General features: G+C 46.5%; 1 long non-coding RNA gene across 1 annotated transcript; it reads right to left on the reverse strand.

Moving 5' to 3' along the window:
• Positions 1-5503: 5503 nt before the first annotated feature.
• LOC121843313 lies at positions 5504-18336 on the reverse strand. The gene is made up of 3 exons (XR_006081492.1): positions 17592-18336; positions 15224-15316; positions 5504-5523 (listed from the first exon to the last, which is right to left on the reverse strand). It is a non-coding gene; the product is annotated as an uncharacterized LOC121843313 (long non-coding RNA).
• Between the last annotated feature and the right edge of the window lie 8570 nt (positions 18337-26906).

Raw genomic sequence — 26906 nt, forward strand, 5'->3', positions numbered from 1 at the left:
CAGCAAGCTGATACCTTCCATCTCTCTGCAGCAAGCTGATACCTTCCATCTCTCTGCAGCAAGCTGATACCTTCCATCTCTCTGCAGCCAGCTGATACCTTCCATCTCTCTGCAGCCAGCTGATACCTTCCATCTCTCTGCAGCCAGCTGATACCTTCCATCTCTCTGTAGCAAGCTGATACCTTCCATCTCTCTGTAGCAAGATGATACCTTCCATCTCTCTGCACTGATACCTTCCATCTCTCTGCACTGATGCCTTCCATCTCTCTGCAGCCAGCTGATACCTTCCATCTCTCTGCAGCCAGCTGATACCTTCCATCTCTCTGCAGCCAGCTGATACCTTCCATCTCTCTGCAGCAAGCTGATACCTTCCATCTCTCTGCACTGATACCTTCCATCTCTCTGCAGCCAGCTGATACCTTCCATCTCTCTGCAGCCAGCTGATACCTTCCATCTCTCTGCAGCAATCTGATACCTTCCATCTCCCTGCAGCAAGCTGATACCTTCCATCTCTCTGCAGCAAGCTGATACCTTCCATCTCTCTGTAGCAAGCTGATACCTTCCATCTCTCTGTAGCAAGCTGATACCTTCCATCTCTCTGCAGCAAGCTGATACCTTCCATCTCTCTGCACTGATACCTTCCATCTCTCTGCAGCCAGCTGATACCTTCCATCTCTCTGCAGCCAGCTGATACCTTCCATCTCTCTGCAGCAATCTGATACCTTCCATCTCCCTGCAGCAAGCTGATACCTTCCATCTCTCTGCAGCAAGCTGATACCTTCCATCTCTCTGTAGCAAGCTGATACCTTCCATCTCTCTGTAGCAAGCTGATACCTTCCATCTCTCTGCAGCAAGCTGATACCTTCCATCTCTCTGCACTGATACCTTCCATCTCTCTGCACTGATACCTTCCATCTCTCTGCAGCCAGCTGATACCTTCCATCTCTCTGCAGCAAGCTGATACCTTCCATCTCTCTGCACTGATACCTTCCATCTCTCTGCACTGATACCTTCCATCTCTGCACTGATACCTTCCATCTCTCTGCACTGATACCTTCCATCTCTCTGCACTGATACCTTCCATCTCTCTGCACTGATAACCTTCCATCTCTCTGCAGCCAGCTGATACCTTCCATCTCTCTGCAGCAAGCTGATACCTTCCATCTCTCTGCAGCAAGCTGATACCGTCCATCTCTCTGCAGCAAGCTGATACCTTCCATCTCTCTGCAGCAAGCTGATACCTTCCATCTCTCTGTAGCAAGCTGATACCTTCCATCTCTCTGCACTGATACCTTCCATCTCTCTGCACTGATACCTTCCATCTCTCTGCACTGATACCTTCCATCTCTCTGCACTGATACCTTCCATCTCTCTGCAGCCAGCTGATACCTTCCATCTCTCTGCAGCCAGCTGATACCTTCCATCTCTCTGCAGCAAGCTGATACCTTCCATCTCTCTGCACTGATACCTTCCATCTCTCTGCACTGATAACCTTCCATCTCTCTGCAGCCAGCTGATACCTTCCATCTCTCTGCAGCAAGCTGATACCTTCCATCTCTCTGCAGCAAGCTGATACCGTCCATCTCTCTGCAGCAAGCTGATACCTTCCATCTCTCTGCAGCAAGCTGATACCTTCCATCTCTCTGTAGCAAGCTGATACCTTCCATCTCTCTGCACTGATACCTTCCATCTCTCTGCACTGATACCTTCCATCTCTCTGCACTGATACCTTCCATCTCTCTGCACTGATACCTTCCATCTCTCTGCAGCCAGCTGATACCTTCCATCTCTCTGCAGCCAGCTGATACCTTCCATCTCTCTGCAGCAAGCTGATACCTTCCATCTCTCTGCACTGATACCTTCCATCTCTCTGCAGCCAGCTGATACCTTCCATCTCTCTGCAGCCAGCTGATACCTTCCATCTCTCTGCAGCCAGCTGATACCTTCCATCTCTCTGCAGCCAGCTGATACCTTCCATCTCTCTGCAGCCAGCTGATACCTTCCATCTCTCTGCACTGATACCTTCCATCTCTCTGCACTGATACCTTCCATCTCTCTGCAGCCAGCTGATACCTTCCATCTCTCTGTAGCAAGCTGATACCTTCCATCTCTCTGTAGCAAGCTGATACCTTCCATCTCTCTGCACTGATACCTTCCATCTCTCTGCACTGATACCTTCCATCTCTCTGCACTGATACCTTCCATCTCTCTGCAGCAAGCTGATACCTTCCATCTCTCTGCAGCCAGCTGATACCTTCCATCTTTCTGCAGCCAGCTGATACCTTCCATCTCTCTGCAGCCAGCTGATACCTTCCATCTCTCTGTAGCAAGCTGATACCTTCCATCTCTCTGCACTGATACCTTCCGTCTCTCTGCACTGATACCTTCCATCTCTCTGCACTGATACCTTCCATCTCTCTGCAGCCAGCTGATACCTTCCATCTCTCTGCAGCAAGCTGATACCTTCCATCTCTCTGCACTGATACCTTCCATCTCTCTGCACTGATACCTTCCATCTCTCTGCACTGATACCTTCCATCTCTCTGTAGCAAGCTGATACCTTCCATCTCTCTGCAGCAAGCTGATACCTTCCATCTCTCTGCAGCCAGCTGATACCTTCCATCTCTCTGTAGCAAGCTGATACCTTCCATCTCTCTGCACTGATACCTTCCATCTCTCTGCACTGATACCTTCCATCTCTCTGCACTGATACCTTCCATCTCTCTGCACTGATACCTTCCATCTCTCTGCAGCCAGCTGATACCTTCCATCTCTCTGCAGCCAGCTGATACCTTCCATCTCTCTGCAGCAAGCTGATACCTTCCATCTCTCTGCACTGATACCTTCCATCTCTCTGCAGCCAGCTGATACCTTCCATCTCTCTGCAGCCAGCTGATACCTTCCATCTCTCTGCAGCCAGCTGATACCTTCCATCTCTCTGCAGCCAGCTGATACCTTCCATCTCTCTGCAGCCAGCTGATACCTTCCATCTCTCTGCACTGATACCTTCCATCTCTCTGCACTGATACCTTCCATCTCTCTGCAGCCAGCTGATACCTTCCATCTCTCTGTAGCAAGCTGATACCTTCCATCTCTCTGTAGCAAGCTGATACCTTCCATCTCTCTGCACTGATACCTTCCATCTCTCTGCACTGATACCTTCCATCTCTCTGCACTGATACCTTCCATCTCTCTGCAGCAAGCTGATACCTTCCATCTCTCTGCAGCCAGCTGATACCTTCCATCTTTCTGCAGCCAGCTGATACCTTCCATCTCTCTGCAGCCAGCTGATACCTTCCATCTCTCTGTAGCAAGCTGATACCTTCCATCTCTCTGCACTGATACCTTCCGTCTCTCTGCACTGATACCTTCCATCTCTCTGCACTGATACCTTCCATCTCTCTGCAGCCAGCTGATACCTTCCATCTCTCTGCAGCAAGCTGATACCTTCCATCTCTCTGCACTGATACCTTCCATCTCTCTGCACTGATACCTTCCATCTCTCTGCACTGATACCTTCCATCTCTCTGTAGCAAGCTGATACCTTCCATCTCTCTGCAGCAAGCTGATACCTTCCATCTCTCTGCAGCCAGCTGATACCTTCCATCTCTCTGCACTGATACCTTCCGTCTCTCTGCACTGATACCGTCCATCTCTCTGCAGCCAGCTGATACCTTCCATCTCTCTGCAGCAAGCTGATACCTTCCATCTCTCTGCACTGATACCTTCCATCTCCTGTAGCAAGCTGATACCATCCATCTCTCTGCAGCAAGCTGATACCTTCCATCTCTCTGCAGCAAGCTGATGCCTTCCATCTCTCTGCAGCAAGCTGATGCCTTCCATCTCTCTGCAGCAAGCTGATACCTTCCATCTCTCTGCAGCCAGCTGATACCTTCCATCTCCCTGCAGCAAGCTGATACCTTCCATCTCTCTGCACTGATACCTTCCATCTCTCTGCACTGATACCTTCCATCTCTCTGCAGCAAGCTGATACCTTCCATCTCTCTGCAGCAAGCTGATACCTTCCATCTCTCTGCAGCAAGCTGATACCTTCCATCTCTCTGCACTGATACCTTCCATCTCTCTGCAGCAAGCTGATACCGTCCATCTCTCTGCAGCAAGCTGATGTTGTCAGAGATGAGTAAACTACCTGGAAAACTTCAAACATGGCCTGCCATCATCACCACCTACGAGGGTATTTAAGGTCTTTAAGGTTCACCTGAACTCAATGTTCTGTGGGTTCTCCACGTTCTATGTTCTGTGGGTTCTCCACGTTCAATGTTCTGTGGGTTCTCCACGTTCAATGTTCTGTGGGTTCTCCACGTTCTATGTTCTGTGGGTTCTCCACGTTCAATGACGTGTGTTGAAATGTTCACTGACCTCTGTTCCACGGTGGTCTGTTGTTATCTCCCCATACCTCCCCCTCCATACCTCCCCCTCCATACCTCCCCCTCCATACCTCTCCCCCCCCCCATACCTCCCCCTCCATACCTCCCCCTCCATACCTCTCCCTCCATACCTCTCCCCCCATACCTCCCCCATACCTCCCCCTCCATACCTCCCCTCCATACCTCCCCCTCCATACCTCTCCCCCCATACCTCCCCCCATACCTCCCCCTCCATACCTCTCCCCCATACCTCCCCCCATACCTCCCCCTCCATACCTCCCCCATACCTCCCCCTCCATACCTCTCCCTCCATACCTCCCCCTCCATACCTCTCCCCCATACCTCTCCCCCTCCATACCTCTCCCCTACCCCTCCCTAATTACCTCCCCCTCTATACCTCTCCCCTACCCCTCCCTAATTACCTCCCCCCCTCCATACCTCCCCCTCCATACATCTCCCCTACCCCTCCCTAATTTCCTCCCCCTCCATACCTCTCCCCTCCCTCCTTATCTCCCCCTTCCTTTCCTCTCCCCCTCTCCCCCTCACCTCTCCCCCTCCCTCCTTATCTCTCCCCTTCCTCCTCCTTACCTCTCCCCCTACTCCTTAACTCTCCCCCCCCCTCCCTCCTTCCCTCTCCCCCTCCCTCCTTACTTCTCCCTCTCCCTCCTTACCTCTCCCCCTCCCTCCTTACCTCTCCCTCTCCCTCCTTACCTCTCCCCCTACCCCTCCCCTCCTTACCTCTCCCTCTCCCTCCTTACCTCTCCCCCTACCCCTCCCTCCTTACCTCTCCCCTCCCTCCTTACCTCTCCCCCTACCCCTCCCTCCTTACCTCTCCCCCCTCCCTCCTTACCTCTCCCTCTCCCTCCTTACTTCTCCCTCCTTACCCCTCACCTCTCCCTCTCCCCCTCCCTACCCCTCCCTCCTTACCTCTCCCCCTCCTTACCTCTCCTCCTTACCTCTCCCCCTCCCTCCTTACCTATCCCCCTCCCTTCTTACCTCTGTTCCACAGTGGTCTTGAGTTTGTCGTTCTCGCTCATCAGCGCTGCGGTCTCCGGTCCTCCGTGGGAGATCTTCTCATCGTCCGTCCCGTTGATGCTGGAGGCCTGGGTGGACGAGGGGTCTCACGACCCGACTCCTGGATGAGGGGGAGGAAGAGGACAATTTATCATGTCAGATACCAGAGGATGATTCTGCTTCATAGAGCTGAGTCAGACTCCTGCCATCTGTAGTTAAACAGTCAGATAGTAAACAGCTAGTTAGTACTGACCAGCTCTGAAACACCATGTAGTTATAGTAACAGCTAGTTAGTACTGACCAGCTCTGAAACACCATGTAGTTATAGTAACAGCTAGTTAGTACTGACCAGCTCTGAAACACCATGTAGTTATAGTAACAGCTAGTTAGTACTGACCAGCTCTGAAACACCATGTAGTTATAGTAACAGCTAGTTAGTACTGACCAGCTCTGAAACACCATGTAGTTATAGTAACAGCTAGTTAGTACTGACCAGCTCTGAAACACCATGTAGTTATAGTAACAGCTAGTTAGTACTGACCAGCTCTGAAACACCATGTAGTTATAGTAACAGCTAGTTAGTACTGACCAGCTCTGAAACACCATGTAGTTATAGTAACAGCTAGTTAGTACTGACCAGCTCTGAAACACCATGTAGTTATAGTAACAGCTAGTTAGTACTGACCAGCTCTGAAACACCATGTAGTTATAACCTACATCCCAAATGGCACCCTATTCCCAATATAGGGCACTACTTTAGACCAGGGTCTATGGGGAATAGTGTGCCATTTGGGGCATGTCAATAGTAACAGAGTGTACTGAGCAGACCTGGCAGGCTAAGACTGGCTGGCTGGGTGAGAGGCTAGAAAAACACCTCTCAAACCACCCTCTGAATCCCCAATGGCACCCTATTCCCTATATAGTCCACTACTTTTGACCAGGGTCAATAGGGAGCCATTTGGGACACGGAGTTGTTACCGCCAAAATAACGGAAACACCAACATAAAGAGTCTTAAAACAGGGTGTTGATGGTGATAGAAAACACTGAGGCAGAGCTCCATAGGTCTATAGTAGTACCACTATATAGGGAAGAGGGCCCTGGTCTATAGTAGTACCACTATATAGGGAATAGGGCTCTGGTTCAAAGTAGTGTACTATATAGGGAATAGGGTTCTGGTCTATAGTAGTTCACTATATAGGGAATAGGGCCCTGGTCTATAGTAGTACCACTATATAGGGAATAGGGCCCTGGTCTATAGTAGTACCACTATATAGGGAATAGGGCTCTGGTTCAAAGTAGTGCACTATATAGGGAATAGGGTTCTGGTCTATAGTAGTTCACTATATAGGGAATAGGGCTCTGGTCTATAGTAGTACCACTATATAGGGAATAGGGCCCTGGTCTATAGTAGTACCACTATATAGGGAATAGGGCTCTGGTCTATAGTAGTACATTATATAGGGAATAGGGCTCTGGTCTATAGTAGTGTACTATATAGGGAAGAGGGCCCTGGTCTATAGTAGTACCACTATATAGGGAATAGGGCTCTGGTCTATAGTAGTACCACTATATAGGGAATAGGGCTCTGGTTCAAAGTAGTGCACTATATAGGGAATAGGGTTCTGGTCTATAGTAGTTCACTATATAGGGAATAGGGCTCTGGTCTATAGTAGTACCACTATATAGGGAATAGGGCCCTGGTCTATAGTAGTACCACTATATAGGGAATAGGGCCCTGGTCTATAGTAGTGCACTATATAGGGAAGAGGGCCCTGGTCTATAGTAGTACCACTATATAGGGAATAGGGCTCTGGTTCAAAGTAGTGCACTATATAGGGAATAGGGTTCTGGTCTATAGTAGTTCACTATATAGGGAATAGGGCTCTGGTCTATAGTAGTACCACTATATAGGGAATAGGGCCCTGGTCTGTAGTAGTACCACTATATAGGGAATAGGGCCCTGGTCCATGGTAGTACCACTATATAGGGAATAGGGCTCTGGGCTATAGTAGTACCACTATATAGGGAATAGGGCCCTGGTCTATAGTAGTACCACTATATAGGGAATAGGGCCCTGGTCTATAGTAGTACCACTATATAGGGAATAGGGCTCTGGGCTATAGAAGTACCACTATATAGGGAATAGGGCTCTGGTCTATAGTAGTACATTATATAGGGAATAGGGCTCTGGTCTATAGTAGTGTACTATATAGGGAATAGGGCTCTGGTCTATAGTAGTACCACTATATAGGGAATAGGGCTCTGGTCTATAGTAGTACCACTATATAGGGAATAGGGCCCTGGTCTATAGTAGTACCACTATATAGGGAATAGGGCCCTGGTCTATAGTAGTACCACTATATAGGGAATAGGGCTCTGGGCTATAGTAGTACCACTATATAGGGAATAGGGCTCTAGTAGTACATTATATAGGGAATAGGGCTCTGGTCTATAGTAGTGTACTATATAGGGAAGAGGGCCCTGGTCTATAGTAGTACCACTATATAGGGAATAGGGCTCTGGTCTATAGTAGAACCACTATATAGGGAATAGGGCTCTGGTTCAAAGTAGTGCACTATATAGGGAATAGGGTTCTGGTCTATAGTAGTTCACTATATAGGGAATAGGGCTCTGGTCTATAGTAGTACATTATATAGGGAATAGGGCTCTGGTCTATAGTAGTACCACTATATAGGGAATAGGGCCCTGGTCTATAGTAGTACCACTATATAGGGAAGAGGGCTCTGGTCTATAGTAGTACATTATATAGGGAAGAGGGCCCTGGTCTTTAGTAGTACCACTATATAGGGAATAGGGCTCTGGTCTATAGTAGTACCACTATATAGGGAATAGGGCTTTGGTTCAAAGTAGTGCACTATATAGGGAATAGGGTTCTGGTCTATAGTAGTTCACTATATAGGGAATAGGGCCCTGGTCTATAGTAGTACCACTATATAGGGAATAGGGCTCTGGTCTATAGTAGTACATTATATAGGGAATAGGGCTCTGGTCTATAGTAGTGTACTATATAGGGAATAGGGCTCTGGTCTATAGTAGTACCACTATATAGGGAATAGGGCTCTGGTCTATAGTAGTACCACTATATAGGGAAGAGGGCCCTGGTCTATAGTAGTACCACTATATAGGGAATAGGGCTCTGGTCTATAGTAGTACATTATATAGGGAATAGGGCTCTGGTCTATAGTAGTGTACTATATAGGGAATAGGGCTCTGGTCTATAGTAGTACCACTATATAGGGAATAGGGTCTGGTCTATAGTAGTACCACTATATAGGGAATAGGGCTCTGGGCTATCGTAGTACCACTATATAGGGAATAGGGCTCTGGTCTATAGTAGTGCACTATATAGGGAAGAGGGCCCTGGTCTATAGTAGTGCACTATATAGGGAAGAGGGCCCTGGTCTATAGTAGTACCACTATATAGGGAATAGGGCTCTGGTCTATAGTAGTACCACTTTATAGGGAATAGGGCTTTGGTTCAAAGTAGTGCACTATATAGGGAATAGGGTTCTGGTCTATAGTAGTTCACTATATAGGGAATAGGGCTCTGGTCTATAGTAGTACCACTATATAAGGAATAGGGTTCTGGTCTATAGTAGTTCACTATATAGGGAATAGGGCTCTGGTCTATAGTAGTACCACTATATAAGGAATAGGGCTCTGGTCTATAGTAGTTCACTATATAGGGAAGAGGGCCCTGGTCTATAGTAGTACCACTATATAGGGAATAGGGCTCTGGTCTATAGTAGTACCACTATATAGGGAATAGGGCTCTGGTCTATAGTAGTACCACTATATAGGGAATAGGGTTCTATTTAGGACACAGACATCCTCTCCTCTCTCTGTGTTGCCAGGGTTTTATCAGGTAAACCAGCAATATATTAATGAATAGAACCATCTCGGTTAACCCGGAACTAAAGTCTCACATGATTGGTCAGTTGCTGGATTAATTTCTGGTTCCATATCTGAGGGGATTAAGAGATGCTGGAACGAGGAGCTCCACCGTCTCTCAACAAATGACAGGGGCCGAATGGCCCCTTCAGAAATGTGATAGATGCGATTTGTCCAAATAACCAGTGATGGAAAACCCCAAACACTGGAACTACTGCTGCTCGTTAGCCCACACATTCCCATTCCTTCCCCACAGATTCTAAAAGGTACCAGTTAGGTTAACGTAGCTCTGTCGAAGAGAGATTCTACATCCCAAAACAACCAACTATTGCTAATTAATGAAGATATTATCATTACAGCCCAGGAGAGCACATATTAAATAATTATCTATGCAAATTTAAAAAAAAAAAAAAAAAAAAAACCTATTCAACTTTATCTAATAAATGGAGAGTAATACACAGTAAGAGAGTCCAGTTTCCTCTGAATATGAATGTGATTAAACGATCTGATGTCTGACCAAATAAAGAGAACACATGCTACGGTGGTCATTGGCTCTGGTCAAACGTAGTGGATAGGGTTCCATTTGGGCCTCAACCTGGATATCAATATATCCAGGGAGTTTAGGGGCTTAAATAGGGAGCGTACACAGTCAGAATACTAATGAGATGACATGTCAGTTCTGTTCTAACATGTCATCTCATTAGTATTCTAACTGTCAGTTCTGTTCTAACATGTCCTCTCATTAGTATTCTAACATGTCATCTCATTAGTATTCTGACTGTCAGTTCTGTTCTAACATGTCATCTCATTAGTATTCTGACTGTCAGTTCTGTTCTAACATGTCCTCTCATTAGTATTCTAACATGTCATCTCATTAGTATTCTAACTGTCAGTTCTATTCTAACATGTCATCTCATTAGTATTCTGACTGTCAGTTCTGTTCTAACATGTCCTCTCATTAGTATTCTAACATGTCATCTCATTAGTATTCTAACATGTCATCTCATTAGTATTCTGACTGTCAGTTCTGTTCTAACATGTCCTCTCATTAGTATTCTAACATGTCCTCTCATTAGTATTCTAACATGTCATCTCATTAGTATTCTAACATGTCATCTCATTAGTATTCTGACTGTCAGTTCTGTTCTAACATGTCATCTCATTAGTATTCTGACTGTCAGTTCTGTTCTAACATGTCATCTCATTAGTATTCTGACTGTCAGTTCTATTCTAACATGTCATGTTAGGACATGTTAGAACAGAACTGACAGTCAGAATACTAATGAGATGACATGTTAGAATACTAATGAGAGGACATGTTAGAATAGAACTGACAGTCAGAATACTAATGAGATGACATGTTAGAACAGAACTGACAGTCAGAATACTAATGAGATGACATGTTAGAACAGAACTGACAGTCAGAATACTAATGAGATGACATGTTAGAATACTAATGAGATGACATGTTAGAACAGAACTGACAGTCAGAATACTAATGAGATGACATGTTAGAATACTAATGAGAGGACATGTTAGAACAGAACTGACAGTTAGAATACTGATGAGATGACATGTTAGAATACTAATGAGATGACATGTTAGAATACTAATGAGAGGACATGTTAGAATAGAACTGACAGTTAGAATACTAATGAGATGACATGTTAGAACAGAACTGACAGTTAGAATACTGATGAGATGACATGTTAGAATACTAATGAGATGACATGTTAGAATACTAATGAGATGACATGTTAGAATACTAATGAGATGACATGTTAGAATACTAATGAGATGACATGTTAGAATACTAATGAGATGACATGTTAGAATACTAATGAGATGACATGTTAGAACAGAACTGACAGTCAGAATACTAATGAGATGACATGTTAGAATACTAATGAGATGACATGTTAGAATACTAATGAGATGACATGTTAGAATACTAATGAGATGACATGTTAGAATACTAATGAGAGGACATGTTAGAATACTAATGAGAGGACATGTTAGAACAGAACTGACAGTCAGAATACTAATGAGAGGACATGTTAGAATAGAACTGACAGTCAGAATACTAATGAGATGACATGTTAGAATACTAATGAGAGGACATGTTAGAACAGAACTGACAGTCAGAATACTAATGAGAGGACATGTTAGAATAGAACTGGCAGACAGAATACTAATGAGAGGACATGTTAGAACAGAACTGACAGTCAGAATACTAATGAGAGTACATGTTAGAACAGAACTGACAGTCAGAATACTAATGAGAGTACATGTTAGAACAGAACTGACAGTCAGAATACTAATGAGAGGACATGTTAGAATAGAACTGACAGTTAGAATACTGATGAGATGACATGTTAGAATACTAATGAGATGACATGTTAGAATACTAATGAGATGACATGTTAGAACAGAACTGACAGTTAGAATACTGATGAGATGACATGTTAGAATACTAATGAGATGACATGTTAGAATACTAATGAGATGACATGTTAGAATACTAATGAGATGACATGTTAGAATACTAATGAGATGACATGTTAGAATACTAATGAGATGACATGTTAGAATACTAATGAGATGACATGTTAGAATACTAATGAGATGACATGTTAGAACAGAACTGACAGTCAGAATACTAATGAGATGACATGTTAGAATACTAATGAGATGACATGTTAGAATACTAATGAGAGGACATGTTAGAATACTAATGAGAGGACATGTTAGAATACTAATGAGAGGACATGTTAGAACAGAACTGACAGTCAGAATACTAATGAGAGGACATGTTAGAATAGAACTGACAGTTAGAATACTAATGAGATGACATGTTAGAATACTAATGAGAGGACATGTTAGAACAGAACTGACAGTCAGAATACTAATGAGAGTACATGTTAGAATACTAATGAGAGTACATGTTAGAACAGAACTGACAGTCAGAATACTAATGAGAGTACATGTTAGAACAGAACTGACAGTCAGAACACTAATGAGAGGACATGTTAGAATAGAACTGACAGTCAGAATACTGTCCTCAGGCTGTTGATGAGATGATGTAACACAATCCAGCAGACCTTTTACAGCTCTGACCCGTCACATTACAGCCTCCCAGGGTAGATTATGTGTCTGTTTGGCGGCTGGCAGATGATAAGTGACTCCCGGTCACCTTTGACCCCCACACACCAAGTATCACTTTACTACACCTAGTCACTCATTACTGAGTGTGTGTATGTACAGTTGAAGTCGGAAGATAACATACACCTTAGTCTGTCTTAGGTCAGTTAGGATCAACACTTTATTTTAAGAATGTGAAATGTCAGAATAATAGTAGAGAGAATGATTTATTTCAGCTTTTATTTCTTTCATCACATTCCCAGTGGGTCAGAAGTTTACATACACTCAATTAGTATTTGGTAGCATTGCCTTTAAATTGTTTAACTTGGGTCAAATGTTTCGGGCAGCCTTCCACAATAAGTTGGGTGAATTTTGGCCCATTCCACCTGACAGAGCTGGTGTAACTGAGTCAGGTTTGTAGGCCTCCTTGCTCGCGCATGCTTTTTCAGTTCTGCCCACACATTTTCTATGGGATTGAGGTCAGGGCTTTGTGATGGTCACTCCAATACCTTGACTTTGTTGTCCTTAAGCCATTTTTCCACAACTTTGGAAGTATGCTTGAGGTCATTGTCCATTTGGAAGACCCATTTGTGACCAAGATTTAACTTCCTGACTGATGTCTTGAGATGTTGCTTCATATATCCACATAATTGTCCATCCACATAATTGTCCCTCCTCATGATGCCATCTATTTTGTGAAGTGCACCAGTCCCTCCTGCAGCAAAGCACCCCCACAACATGATTCTGCCATCCCCGTGCCTTACGGTTGGGATGGTGTTCTTCGGGTTGCAAGCCTCCCCTTGTTCCTCCAAACATAACGATGGTCATTATGGCCAAACAGTTCTATTTTTGTTTCATCAGACCAGAGGACATTTCTCCAAAAAGTACATTCTTTGTCCCCATGTGCAGTTGCAAACCGTAGTCTGGCTTTTTTATGGCGGTTTTGGAGCAGTGGCTTCTTCCTTGCTGAGCGGCCTTTCAGGTTATGTCGACTCGTTTTACTGTGAATATAGATACGTTTGTACCTGTTTCCTCCAGCATCTTCACAAGATCCTTTGCTGTTGTTCTGGGATTGATTTGCACTTTTCGCACCAAGGTACCTTCATCTCTAGGAGACAGAACGCGTCTCCTTCCTGAGTGGTATGACAGCTGCGTGGTCCCATGGTGTTTATACTTGCCTACTATTGTTTGTACATATGAATGTGGTACCTTCAGGCGTTTGGAAATTGCTCCCAAAGATGAACCAGACTTGGAGGTCTACAGGTCTTGGGAAAATCAAAAGAAATAAGCCTTGATGTCAAGCAAAGAGGCACTGAGTTTGAAGGTAGGCCTTGAAATACATCCACAGGTACACCTCCAATTGACTCAAATGATGTCAATTAGCCAATCAGAAGCTTCCAAAGTCATGACATCAAGCTGTTTAAAGGCACAGTCAACTTAGTGTATGTAAACGTCTGACCCACTGGAATTGTGATACAGTGAATTATAAGTGAAATAATATGTCTGTAAACATTTGTTGGAAGAATTACTCGTGCTGTGCACAAAGTAGATGTCCTAACCGACTTGCCTAAACTATAGTTTGTTAACAAGACATTTGTGGAGTGGTTGAAAAAACGAGTTAATGACTCCAACGTATGTAACTTCAGGAAACAGCAGAGGGAACACCCCCTATCCACATCGATGGAACAGTAGTGGAGAGGGTAGCAAGTTAAGTTCCTCGGCATACACATCACAGACAAACTGAATTGGTCCACTCACACAGACAGCATCGTGAAGAGTGAAGAAGGCGCAGCAGCGCCTCTTCAACCTCAGGAGGCTGAAGAAATTTGGCTTGTCACCAAAAACACTCACAAACTTCTACAGATTGCCTGGTATGGCAATTGCTCCGCCCACAACCGTAAGGCTCTCCAGAGGGTAGTGAGGTCTGCACAACGCATCACCGGGGGCAAACTACCTGCCCTCCAGGACACCTACACCACCCGATGTTACAGGAAGGCCATAAAGATCATCAAGGACATCAACCACCCGAGCCACTGCCTGTTCACCCCGCTATCATCCAGAAGGCGAGGTCAGTACAGGTGCATCAAAGCTGGGACCGAGAGACTGAAAAACAGCTTCTATCTCAAGGCCATCAGACTGTTAAACAGCCACCACTAACATTGAGTGGCTGCTGCCAACACACTGACACTGACTCAACTCCAGCCACTTTAATAATGGGAATTGATGGGAAATGTAAATATATCACTAGCCACTTTAAACAATGCTACCTTATGTAATGTTACTTACCCTACATTATTCATCTCATATGCATACGTATATACTGTACTCTATATCATCGACTGCATCCTTATGTAATACATGTATCACTAGCCACTTTAACTATGCCACTTTGTTTACATACTCATCTCATATGTATATACTAAACTCGATAGCATCTACTGTATCTTGCCTATGCTGCTCTGTACCATCACTCATTCATATATACTTATGTACATATTCTTTATCCCCTTACACTGTGTATAAGACAGTAGTTTTGGAATTGTTAGTTAGATTACTTGTTGGTTATTACAGCATTTTCGGAACTAGAAGCACAAGCATTTCGCTACACTTGCATTAACATCTGCTAACCATGTGTATGTGACAAATCAAATTTGATTTGATTTGATTTAAACGTCTGACTTCAACTGTATGTATCTGTGCACACGTGTGTGTGTGTGTGTGTGTGTGTGTGTGACCATATGTCTGTGTGTGTGTGCCCGTATGTTACCTGGGAATTGTTACTCGATGTCTCCATCTTCTCCTGTGACTTGTCCCTGGCCAGCTTCGCTGCTTCCTTCACTTCCTGGAACTTCTCAGCAAACTGAAACAAGATGAGAAAAATAAACAAGGATAAAGATTTATTAATACAAGTTCAAATATAAAAACAAAAATCACTGGAGACAAGCGATGTGTGTGTGTCGCTTAACCTCTCTAGGGTATGTGGAATGCTAGAATATGGCCAACATCCAGTGAGATTGCAGAGCGCCAAATTCAAATACAGAAATACTCATTATAAAAATTCAGAAAAGATACAACTATTTTACATAGGTTTAAAGATTAACTTCTTGTGAATCCAACCACGGTGTCAGATTGAAAAAAATGCTTTACGGCGAAAGCATACCTTACGATTATTTGAGAACATCGCCCAGCAGACAAATCATTACAAACAGTAACCAGCCAAGCAGAAGAGTTACAAAACTCAGAAATAGAGATAAAATTCATCTCTTACCTTTGATGATCTTCATATGGTTGCACTCAGAAGACATTAATTTACTCAATAAATGTTCCTTTTCTTCTATAAAGTCTCTTTATATCCAAAAACCTCTGTTTTGTTTGCGAGTTTTCTTCAGAAATTGTATCCGTAAAGTTCATAGAAACATGTCAAACGATGTTTATATTCAATCCTCAGGTTGCTTTTAGCCTAAATGATCTCTAATATCTAATAACGTAGTCAATATAAAAGGTAAACAAGAAATGCACTCTCTCGGTCGCGAGCATGAAAAAGCTCTGTGACACATCAGGGTCCACTCATTCAGACTGATCTTACTCCCTAATTTATAAGAATACAAGCCTGAAACAATTTCTAAAGACTGTTGACATCTAGTGGAAGGCATAGGAACTGCAAATTGAGTCCTAAGTTAATGGATACTGTAATGGCATTGAATAGAAAACTACAACAACAAAAAAAAAAAACTACTTCCTGAATGGATTTTTCTCAGGTTTTTGCCTGACAAATCAGTTCTGTTATACTCACAGACACTATTTGAACAGTTTTGGAAACTATCCACATCTACCAGTTATATGCATATCATATCTTCTGGGCCGTGTAGCAGGCCGTTTAATTTGGGCATGCTTTTCATCCAAAATTCCGAATGCTGCCCCCTACCCTACAGAAGTTAATGATGATGTAATCACATGTCCCAAATGGAACCTGGTCAAAAGTAGTGCACCATCACCCCTATAGGCCTTAGTCAAAAGTAGTGCACCATCACCCCTATAGGCCTTAGTCTAAAGTAGTGCACCATCACCCCTATAGGCCTTAGTCTAAAGTAGTGCACCATCACCCCTATAGGCCTTAGTCTAAAGTAGTGCACCATCACCCCTATAGGCCTTGGTCTAAAGTAGTGCACCATCAGCCCTATAGGCCTTAGTCTAAAGTAGTGCACCATCAGCCCTATAGGCCTTAGTCTAAAGTAGTGCACCATCAGCCCTATAGGCCTTAGTCTAAAGTAGTGCACCATCAGCCCTATAGGCCTTAGTCTAAAGTAGTGCACCATCACCCCTATAGGCCTTAGTCTAAAGTAGTGCACCATCACCCCTATAGGCCTTGGTCTAAAGTAGTGCACCATCACCCCTATAGGCCTTGGTCTAAAGTAGTGCACCATCACCCCTATAGGCCTTAGTCTAAAGTAGTGCACCATCAGCCCTATAGGCCTTAGTCTAAAGTAGTGCACCATCAGCCCTATAGGCCTTAGTCTAAAGTAGTGCACCATCAGCCCTATAGGCCTTAGTCTAAAGTAGTGCACCATCACCCCTATAGGCCTTAGTCAAAAGTAGTGCACCATCAGCCCTATAGGCCTTAGTCTAAAGTAGTGCACCATCAGCCCTATAGGCCTTAGTCTAAAGTAGTGCACCATCACCCCTATAGGCCTTAGTCAAAAGTAGTGCACCATCAGCCCTATAGGCCTTAGTCTAAAGTAGTGCACCATCACCCCTATAGGCCTTAGTCTAAAGTAGTGCACTATAAAGACAATAGGGTGCCGTTGGGATGTAACTCACGGTGGAGGTGAGTTACTCTGACATGATGAGCTCAGGGACAAACTAGACTATCTACTATTTATTCATTGTAAAATATGTGAAGGATAAAATCCCATGAGATGATTAATCAACTCATATCCAAGGTGGTTCCCAAACAACAACAACAAATACTGGACCAAACAAACACAGAGGTAGTGACGGAATGGCTTTATGTTGCCGGTAGTGACGGAATGGCTTTATGTTGCCGGTAGTGACGGAACAGCTATATCTTAACAGTAGCGATGAAATAGCTTTGTCTTTTTAAAATTGTAACAGAAAATCAATGAACCAATCAGTACCTTGGCCAGCTGCTGCTCGGAGGCGAACCCCAGTCCGAACACTGTGTTGGCTCTGCTGTCAGCCCATTGGCCAAACTTCTGGGAGGTCTTGGTGAAGGTCATGTTTGGGGTGATGGTGCTGTTGATGATCACCTGAAGGGAGACAGGAAATGACACGTTAGTAGGAGATGCGGTGGTGCCCCTGGAGCAGCTTGAGGGGATTAGTGCCTTGCTCAAGGGCACAACGGAAATACCTGGAGCAGCTTGAGGGGGTTAGTGCCTTGCTCAAGGGCACAACGGAAATATCTGGAGCAGCTCGAGGGGGTTAGTGCCTTGCTCAAGGGCACAACGGAAATACCTGGAGCAGCTTGAGGGGGTACGTGCCTTGCTGGGCCACAGGGACATGGAATCGGGTCAAAGCACAAACAGTTTGGGAAACCTCAGTTGGCAGCCAGTTTGGGAAACCAGTTTGGGAAACCTCAGTTGGCAGCCAGTTTGGGAAACCAGTTTGGGAAACCTCAGTGGGCCACAGTTTTGCATGTGCACACCTGGGGTGTAATCATTTGTCCAAACACTAAAACAAGAGTTTCTATTGGACAAATTCAGGTAGGTCCCTCCCTATTTCATTCCATTTACGAAACTTTTTGCAACAGAATAAGCCCCTGAAGTCCTTTGGTGTTCGCCAGGCATAATGGGACCCATCTCGTCCAAAAAGGTTGACTCCAGTTTGCCAAAAAGCACCTGGATGATCATCAAGACTCTTGGAAGAATGTTCTATGGACATATGAGTCAAAAGTATAACTTTTTGGACGACATGGGTCCAAATTATGCCTGGCGAAAACCAAACACTTCATTCCCAGAACCTCATGCCAAAGGTCAAGCATGGTGGTGGTGTGATGGTTTGGAGTCCAGCATGGTGGTGGTGTGATGGTTTGGGGCCCAGCATGGTGATGTGATGGTTTGGGGTCCAGCATGGTGATGGTGGTGTGATGGTTTGGGGTCCAGCATGGTGATGGTGGTGTGATGGTTTGAGGAGGATTTGCTGCCTCAGGATCTAAGCGACTTGCCTTAATAGAAGGAACCATGAATTCTGCTCTGTATCAGATAATTCTACAGGAGAATGTCAGGCCATCTGTTTGTGAGCTGAAGCTGAAGCACAGCTGGGACATGCAGCAAGACAACGATCCAAAACATCAAGTCTATATGAAAATGGCTAAAAAGCAAAACACATTTGAAGTTTTGGAATGGCCTAGTCAAAGTCCAGACCTAATACCAACGGAGATGTTGTGGCAGGACTTGAAACGAGCAGTTCATGTTTGAAAACCCACAAACGGCGCCGAGTTACAGCAGTTCTGCATGGAAGAGTGGGCCAAAGAAAAACTCCACAGCGACGTGAGAGACTGATCAACTACAGGAAGCGTTTGGTTGGAGTCGTCGCAGATACAAGGTGGAGCAACCAGTTACTGAGTGTCCTCGGGGGCAATTACTTTTACACACTGGGGCATTGAGTGTTGCATAACTTTGTTCATCAAAGAAATTAAACAAGTATATGAATTGTTGTCTTATTTGTTCACTCAGGTTCCCTTTATCTAATATTAGGTTTTGGTTGAAGATCTGACAACATTCCAGTATAAAAAAAATATGCAAAAGTAGAGAAAATTAGAAAGTGGGGCCAATATTTTTTTCACAACACTGTATTATATTACTTTTGGTTCTCGTTGGGACTGGACTGGGACTGGACTGGGACTGGGACTGGGACTGGGATTGGGACTGGACTGGGACTGGGATTGGGACTGGGACTGGACTGGGATTGGGACTGGGACTGGACTGGGACTGGGATTGGGACTGGACTGGGACTGGGATTGGGACTGGGATTGGGACTGGGACTGGGACTGGGATTGGGATTGGGACTGGGACTGGACTGGGACTGGGATTGGGACTGGACTGGGACTGGGACTGGGATTGGGACTGGGACTGGGCTGGGACTGGGATTGGGACTGGGACTGGACTGGGACTGGGACTGGACTGGGACTGGGACTGGACTGGGACTGGACTGGGACTGGGACTGGACTGGGACTGGGACTGGACTGGGACTGGACTGGGACTGGACTGGGACTGGGACTGGGACTGGACTGGGACTGGGACTGGGATTGGGACTGGACTGGGACTGGACTGGACTGGACTGGGACTGGGACTGGACTGGGACTGGGATTGGGACTGGACTGGGACTGGACTGGACTGGACTGGGACTGGACTGGGCTGGGACTGGACTGGGACTGGGCTGGGACTGGGACTGGGCTGGGACTGGACTGGACTGGGACTGGGACTGGGACTGGGCTGGGACTGGGACGGGACTGGGACTGGGACTGGACTGGGACCTGGACTGGGACTGGGACTGGACTGGGACTGGGACTGGGACTGGGACTGGGACTGGGACTGGACTGGGCTGGGACTGGGATGGGACTGGGACGGGACTGGGACTGGGCTTGGGACTGGACTGGTTCTGGACTGGGCTGGGACGGGACTGGACTGGGCTGGCCAAGACACACCTTATCCCACTGTGCAGAACAGCATGGGTCTGTGTTCTCCATGGAAAAGATGAGCAGAAGTGCTCCTATTGACAAATATAAAATAGATTTTTTTCCGCCCCACAAGGCTTTCAGTTTCCTGTTTGTTGTTGTTGACACAAGCCACAACCTTTTTTTGTTCTCAGTACATCTAAAATAATCTTCTTGTACAAGATTCAGAAGTGAAGCTAACCGTTTAGCTTCTAAAATACAACTCTGGCCAAAGATCAAGCTCTTATTCAGCATCAGAAATCAAAGTAAAAGTGAAATAACTCTAACAGCTTTTTGGGCAAAAAAACCTAAAATAAACCCCACTTCTGCGAACAGACTCCTTCCCTTCTGAACTCCAGAGAAAGAGAGAAACATTTCCATAATAACACAATGACAAGAGAAAGAGCTGGAGGCTTTATGTAATCTGAAGAGGAACAGAGTAATATCAGGACCATTAGATTGGTTTCCTTCAGAGTCTCTGCTGCACGCTCTCACACACACACACACACACACACACACACACACACACACACACTCACACACACACACACACACACACAGCCTCCAACTATGTCCAGTATGCACGTGTCCACACAGCCCACTGACCCTTATAATGGTCATTACGACTCCCAAGCCCATATCCCAAAAAAGGCACCCTATTCACTAGCACCCTATTCACGAGCATTATAGAACTCTGGTCTAAAGTAGTGCACTATGTAGGGAATAGGGAGTCATTTGGGACACAAGCCCTTCTCGGTTACAGTGTAGTCCAGCTGTTAAACTAGTAGCTGTTTAACAGGCCTGTTACTGTAGCATAATTACATGTATTAATAGTCTAATGATAGACTGTCTCCTAAACGGTCCTGAGGGCCCAGGTCTATAGTAGTACCACTATATAGGGAATAGGGCTCTGGTCTATAGTAGTACCACTATATAGGGAATAGGGCTCTGGTCTATAGTAGCATCACTATATAGGGAATAGGGCTCTGGTCTATAGTAGTACCACTATATAGGGAATAGGGCTCTGGTCTATAGTAGTACCACTATATAGGGAATAGGGCTCTGGTCTATAGTAGTACACTATATAGGGAATAGGGCCCTGGTCTAAAGTAGTGCACTATATAGGGAATAGGGCCCTGGTCTAAAGTAGTGCACTATATAGGGAATAGGGCCCTGGTCTAAAGTAGTGCACTATATAGGGAATAGGGCTCTGGTCTATAGTAGTACCACTATATAGGGAATAGGGCCCTGGTCTAAAGTAGTGCACTATATAGGGAATAGGGCCCTGGTCTAAAGTAGTGCACTATATAGGGAATAGGGCCCTGGTCTAAAGTAGTGCACTATATAGGGAATAGGGCTCTGGTCTATAGTAGTACCACTATATAGGGAATAGGGTCCTGGTCTAAGTATACTATATAGGGAATAGGGCTCTGGTCTATAGTAGTACCACTATATAGGGAATAGGGTTCTGGTCTATAGTAGTGCACTATATAGGGAATAGGGTGCTATTTGGGACAGAGCCAGTGTTTCCGGGAGAGAAGTGAGTCACTGAGACTGTGATATGGTAAGGAGCGTGATTGATGAAACTGATATAGATGAATAATCTACTGGTAAGGAGAAGAGTCCCAGGGTGTGTATGACAACACAGAAACCTCCAGAGTTGTGGACTCGAGTCACATGACTTGGACTCGAGTCTGACTGGAGTCACACATTCGATGACTTGAGACTGATGACTTGAGACTTGGGGACTTGAGACTTGGGGACTTGAGACTGATGACTTGAAATTCTGTGGCCGGGTTTTGTAACATTTTGTCACCCATTTTGTGGCACAGTCTCCAAGGATTACTCTCCTCGCCGCCAGAGATATCAGCCGTAGAGGCTGCACATTGCACATTGCAAAAAAATACAAATAAACCTGCAACAGATTGACTAGTGAACTGCACAGTCGGCCCTCTGATTGGACCAGAAAACTGTCAATCAATACAGATCAGGTGACGTAGCGCAGTGCAATCCATATTTTAAATTGTCTACAGATACCACACACACACCTAAGCCTATTTGATCTGGTTTCCTACGGTATCGCACCAAATTAGTGTCTAAAAAACCCCAACTCATCTCTGTTTCAGAATCAACTAGTTGCGCGTCTTGACTGTTGACCAAGGACCAGTGATCGGCATTAGCTGCTCAAAGGAGGGCGCGCAGATTCAGATGAGTCTCCAGATGAGTCTCCAGATGAGTCTCCAGATGAGTCTCCAGATGAGTCTCCAGACAGCAGATCCAGACGAGTCTCCAGACAGCAGATCCAGACGAGTCTCCAGACAGCAGATCCAGATGAGTCTCCAGACAGCAGATCCAGATGAGTCTCCAGACAGCGGATCCAGATGAGTCTCCAGACAGCAGATCCAGATGAGTCCCCAGACGAGTCTCCAGAAAACAGCTCTCGTTTCATTTTCTCCAATATGCCTACGTTTAAATGACCCATAATTAAAGAAAGTTATCCATACAGTTTATCAATCCACTACGGACACATCTTGGCCAGAACGATAACGTTAGGCTACCTGGCTAATTCATTGATCACGTTCATATTTCAGACAGACCTAGTTTGACTGGTTACTGGCTGTATGTCTGAAGACAGCTGTAACATCACTAGAGAGGCAGGAGGATGAGGGCGGGCGGGTGGGCGGGCAGGCAGACAGGCAGGCAGACAGGCAGGCAGGCAGGCCCTCCAAAGTGACAGACAAGTTGCAGACAGACTGTGCTTTCCTTGTCTTTCAATCTCCACTGCATACAGGAAAGGTAGGGTGTATTATCCTGTTGGACCCCAGAGAAGTGACATCATATCCCTAGTTGATATTGGCTGCTAACATGAATGACTTCCATCTCAAAATGTAGTTTACGTCGGTGTCCTGCAGTTGGAAAATGCGTCGCTGTTTATGGCTGCAATGACAGAACCAGCCCTTTGGGGGTGGGGTGGGGGGTTGTGCACCGGGGTTGCGAACCAGCCCTTTGGGGGTGGGGTGGGGGGTTGTGCACCGGGGTCGCGAACCACCCCTTTGGGGGTGGGGTGGGGTGGGGGTTGTGCACCGGGGTCGCGAACCACCCCTTTGGGGGTGGGGTGGGGGGGAGTTGTGCACCGGGGTCGCGAACCACCCCTTTGGGGGTGGGGTGGGGTGGTTGTGCACCGGAGTCGCGAAACACCCCTTTGGTGGTGGGGTGGGGTGGGGGTTGCAGGTCAAAAGTTTGAGAACAACAGAGCAAGCGAACAGATTGCTGATTTACAGCGATAGGATCTGGTGCAGCACAAATGTCAATTGGAGGGAGAGAGGATTGGCATAGTCATAGTAAATCGTCATAGTAAATACACATAGTAAATACGCATAGTAAATACGCATAGTAAATACGCATAGTAAATACGCAGCTCTACAAACTGTTTGGGGATCCAGGATATGAACTGTTGACCTTGAAGCTCAGCAGCAATGAGGCAGCAATTACTAGACCAGACCGACTCGTCTTCAGTATGAGATGGAGATGAAGCTGCATTACTAGACCAGACCTACTGGTCTTCAGTATGAAATGGAGATGCATTACTAGACCAGACCTACTGGTCTTCAGGATGAAATGGAGATGAAGCTGCATTACTAGACCAGACCTACTGGTCTTCAGTATGAGATGGAGATGAAGCTGCATTACTAGACCAGACCTACTGGTCTTCAGTATGAAATGGAGATGCATTACTAGACCAGACCTACTGGTCTTCAGTATGAGATGGAGATGCATTACTAGACCAGACCTACTCGTCTTCAGTATGAGATGGAGATGAAGCTGCATTTGGAATCTGTTCAAATGTATTATGACATATATGTTGTAGACAAAATAATGAAAATGTCTGTCTGGTAGCATCAATACATAGACAAAGATGTGTAATTGAACAAGCTATTGAATGTGTAGTTTATTTTACTTGAAAAAGTTTGAAAAAAGACTCGAGACTCAAACCATTCTAGTTGGGACTCGACTCGAGACTCAAACCGTTCTAGTTGGGACTCGACTCGAGACTCAAACCGTTCTAGTTGGGACTCGACTCGAGACTCAAACCGTTCTAGTTGGGACTCGAATTGAGACTCTGACCTTGCGACTGGAAAAATAGTGACTTGGGCCCACCTCTGGAAAACTCCACATGAAATGGAATCATATCTCTCACACACACACACACACACACACACACACACACACACACACACACAAGCGAGAACACCCACCCTCAAACACTCCTAAACAAAGAAAACACTCTCTCTGTCTCGGAGCAGCACAGAGAACTGATCCCAACAATTAAGAGACAACACAAGACATGTTAATTACTATGCACCCCTTGTCTCATAGCAACATGGCCCTGCTCCAAAATTAGGACTAGGAATAACTGACAACCGCTGTCCTCCTCTCATTCTTCCTCTTCCTCCTCCTCTCTCTCTTCCTTTCTCCTCCTCTTCCTCCTCTTCTCTCCCTCCCTCCCCATTATCACCCGTCTCCCTCTTTCCCCTCCATCTCTTTGTCAACCCCCATCTCTACCCCTCAACCCCCATCTCTACCCCTCACCCTCCTGCCTCTCCCTCATCCTCCTGCCTCTCCCTCACCCTCCTGCCTCTCCCTCACCCTCCTGCCTCTCCCTCACCCTCCTGCCTCTCCCTCACCCTCCTGCCTCTCCCTCACCCTCCTGCCTCACCCTCCTGCCTCTCCCTCCTGCCTCTCCCTCTCCCTCCTGCCTCTCCCTCTCCCTCCTGCCTCTCCCTCACCCTCCTGCCTCTCCCTCACCCTCCTGCCTCTCCCTCACCCTCCTGCCTCTCCCTCACCCTCCTGTCTCTCCCTGCCTCTCCCTCATCCTCCTGTCTCTCCTCCTCTCCCTGTCTCTCCCTCACCCTCCTGTCTCTCCCTCCTGTCTCTCCCTGCCTCAACCTCCTGTCTCTCCCTGCCTCTCCCTCATCCCCTGCCTCTCCCTCCTGCCTCTCCCTCATCCTCCTGCCTCTGTCTCTCCCTCACCCTCCTGCCTCCCCCTCACCCTCCTGCCTCCCCCTCACCCTCCTGCCTCCCCCTCACCCTCCTGCCTCTCCCTCATCCTCCTGTCTCTCCCTGCCTCTCCCTCATCCTCCTGCCTCTCCCTCACCCTCCTGCCTCTCCCTCATCCTCCTGCCTCTCCCTCATCCTCCTGCCTCTCCCTCACCCTCCTGCCTCTCCCTCATCATCCTGTCTCTCTCCTCCTCTCCCTGTCTCTCCCTCATCCTCCTGCCTCTCCCTCATCATCCTGTCTCTGTCCTCCTCTCACTGTCTCTCCCTTCTTTTTATATTTCCCTCACCACCCCATCTCCCTCTCTACCGAGGAGCTAACACTTATCTTTTTTCCAGAGCTCAAACCTCACAGAGAGACCTCACACCCTCACACCTCACTGAGAGCTCAGAACACTGTCCAAATCAGACATGCATGACAAATCCCCAGAGCTTTGTATTTCCAATAAAAGGCTCTGTAAAACACAAGTTCAGACAAGAGAACTTGAAGAGATGGGGAGTTAGACAACAACCTTTACTGACATGCCTTAGAGACACAGCTCAGCTTGTTGTCAAGGTTATCTAGAGGTGACTGTTGCTAGGGGTCGAGGAAGACCCTCTCTGAGAGGTCAAAGAATTTGAAATTCGCATGTATGTTTTCTACGCATGCACACAACCATCCTCCTCCTCCTCCTATCCTCCTCGCCCTCCTATCCTCCCCCTCCTACTATCCTCGCCCTCCTATCCTCACCCTCCTATCCTCCTCCTCCTCCTATCCTCGCCCTCCTATCCTCCTCCTCCTATCCTCGCCCTCCTACCCTCCTCCTCCTATCCTCGCCCTCCTACCCTCGCCCTCCTATCCTTCTATCCTCGCCCTCCTACCCTCCTATCCTCGCCCTCCTATCCTCATCCTCCTATCCTTGCCCTCCTACCCTCCTATCCTCGCCCTCCTATCCTCATCCTCCTATCCTTGCCCTCCTGCCCTCCTATCCTCGCCCCCTCCTACCCTCCTATCCTCGCCCTCCTATCCTCGCCCTCCTGTCCTCCTATCCTCTCCCTCCTATCCTCGCCCTCCTACCGTCCTATCCTCGCCCTCCTATCCTCGCCCTCCTACCGTCCTATCCTCGCCCTCCTACCGTCCTATCCTCGCCCTCCTACCGTCCTATCCTCGCCCTCCTACCGTCCTATCCTCACCCTCCTACCGTCCTATCCTCGCCCTCCATTCCTCACCCTCCTATCCTCGCCCTCCTACCGTCCTATCCTCTCCCTCCTATCCTCGCCCTCCTATCCTCCTATCCTCCTATCCTCTCCCTCCTATCCTCGCCCTCCTATCCTCGCCCTCCTACCGTCCTATCCTCGCCCTCCTACCGTCCTATCCTCGCCCTCCTACCGTCCTATCCTCGCCCTCCTACCGTCCTAACCTCGCCCTCCATTCCTCACCCTCCTATCCTCGCCCTCCTACCGTCCTATCCTCTCCCTCCTATCCTCACCCTCCTATCCTCGCCCTCCTATCCTCCTATCCTCCTATCCTCCTATCCTCTCCCTCCTATCCTCGCCCTCCTACCGTCCTATCCTCGCCCTCCTACCGTCCTATCCTCGCCCTCCTACCGTCCTATCCTCGCCCTCCTACCGTCCTATCCTCGCCCTCCTATCCTCACCCTCCTATCCTCACCCTCCTATCCTCACCCTCCTATCCTCACCCTCCTATCCTCTCCCTCCTTCCTATCCTCGCCCTCCTAACCTC

This window comes from Oncorhynchus tshawytscha, unplaced genomic scaffold, assembly GCF_018296145.1.
Source record: "Oncorhynchus tshawytscha isolate Ot180627B unplaced genomic scaffold, Otsh_v2.0 Un_contig_15844_pilon_pilon, whole genome shotgun sequence".
Taxonomy (NCBI): Eukaryota; Metazoa; Chordata; class Actinopteri; order Salmoniformes; family Salmonidae; genus Oncorhynchus; species Oncorhynchus tshawytscha.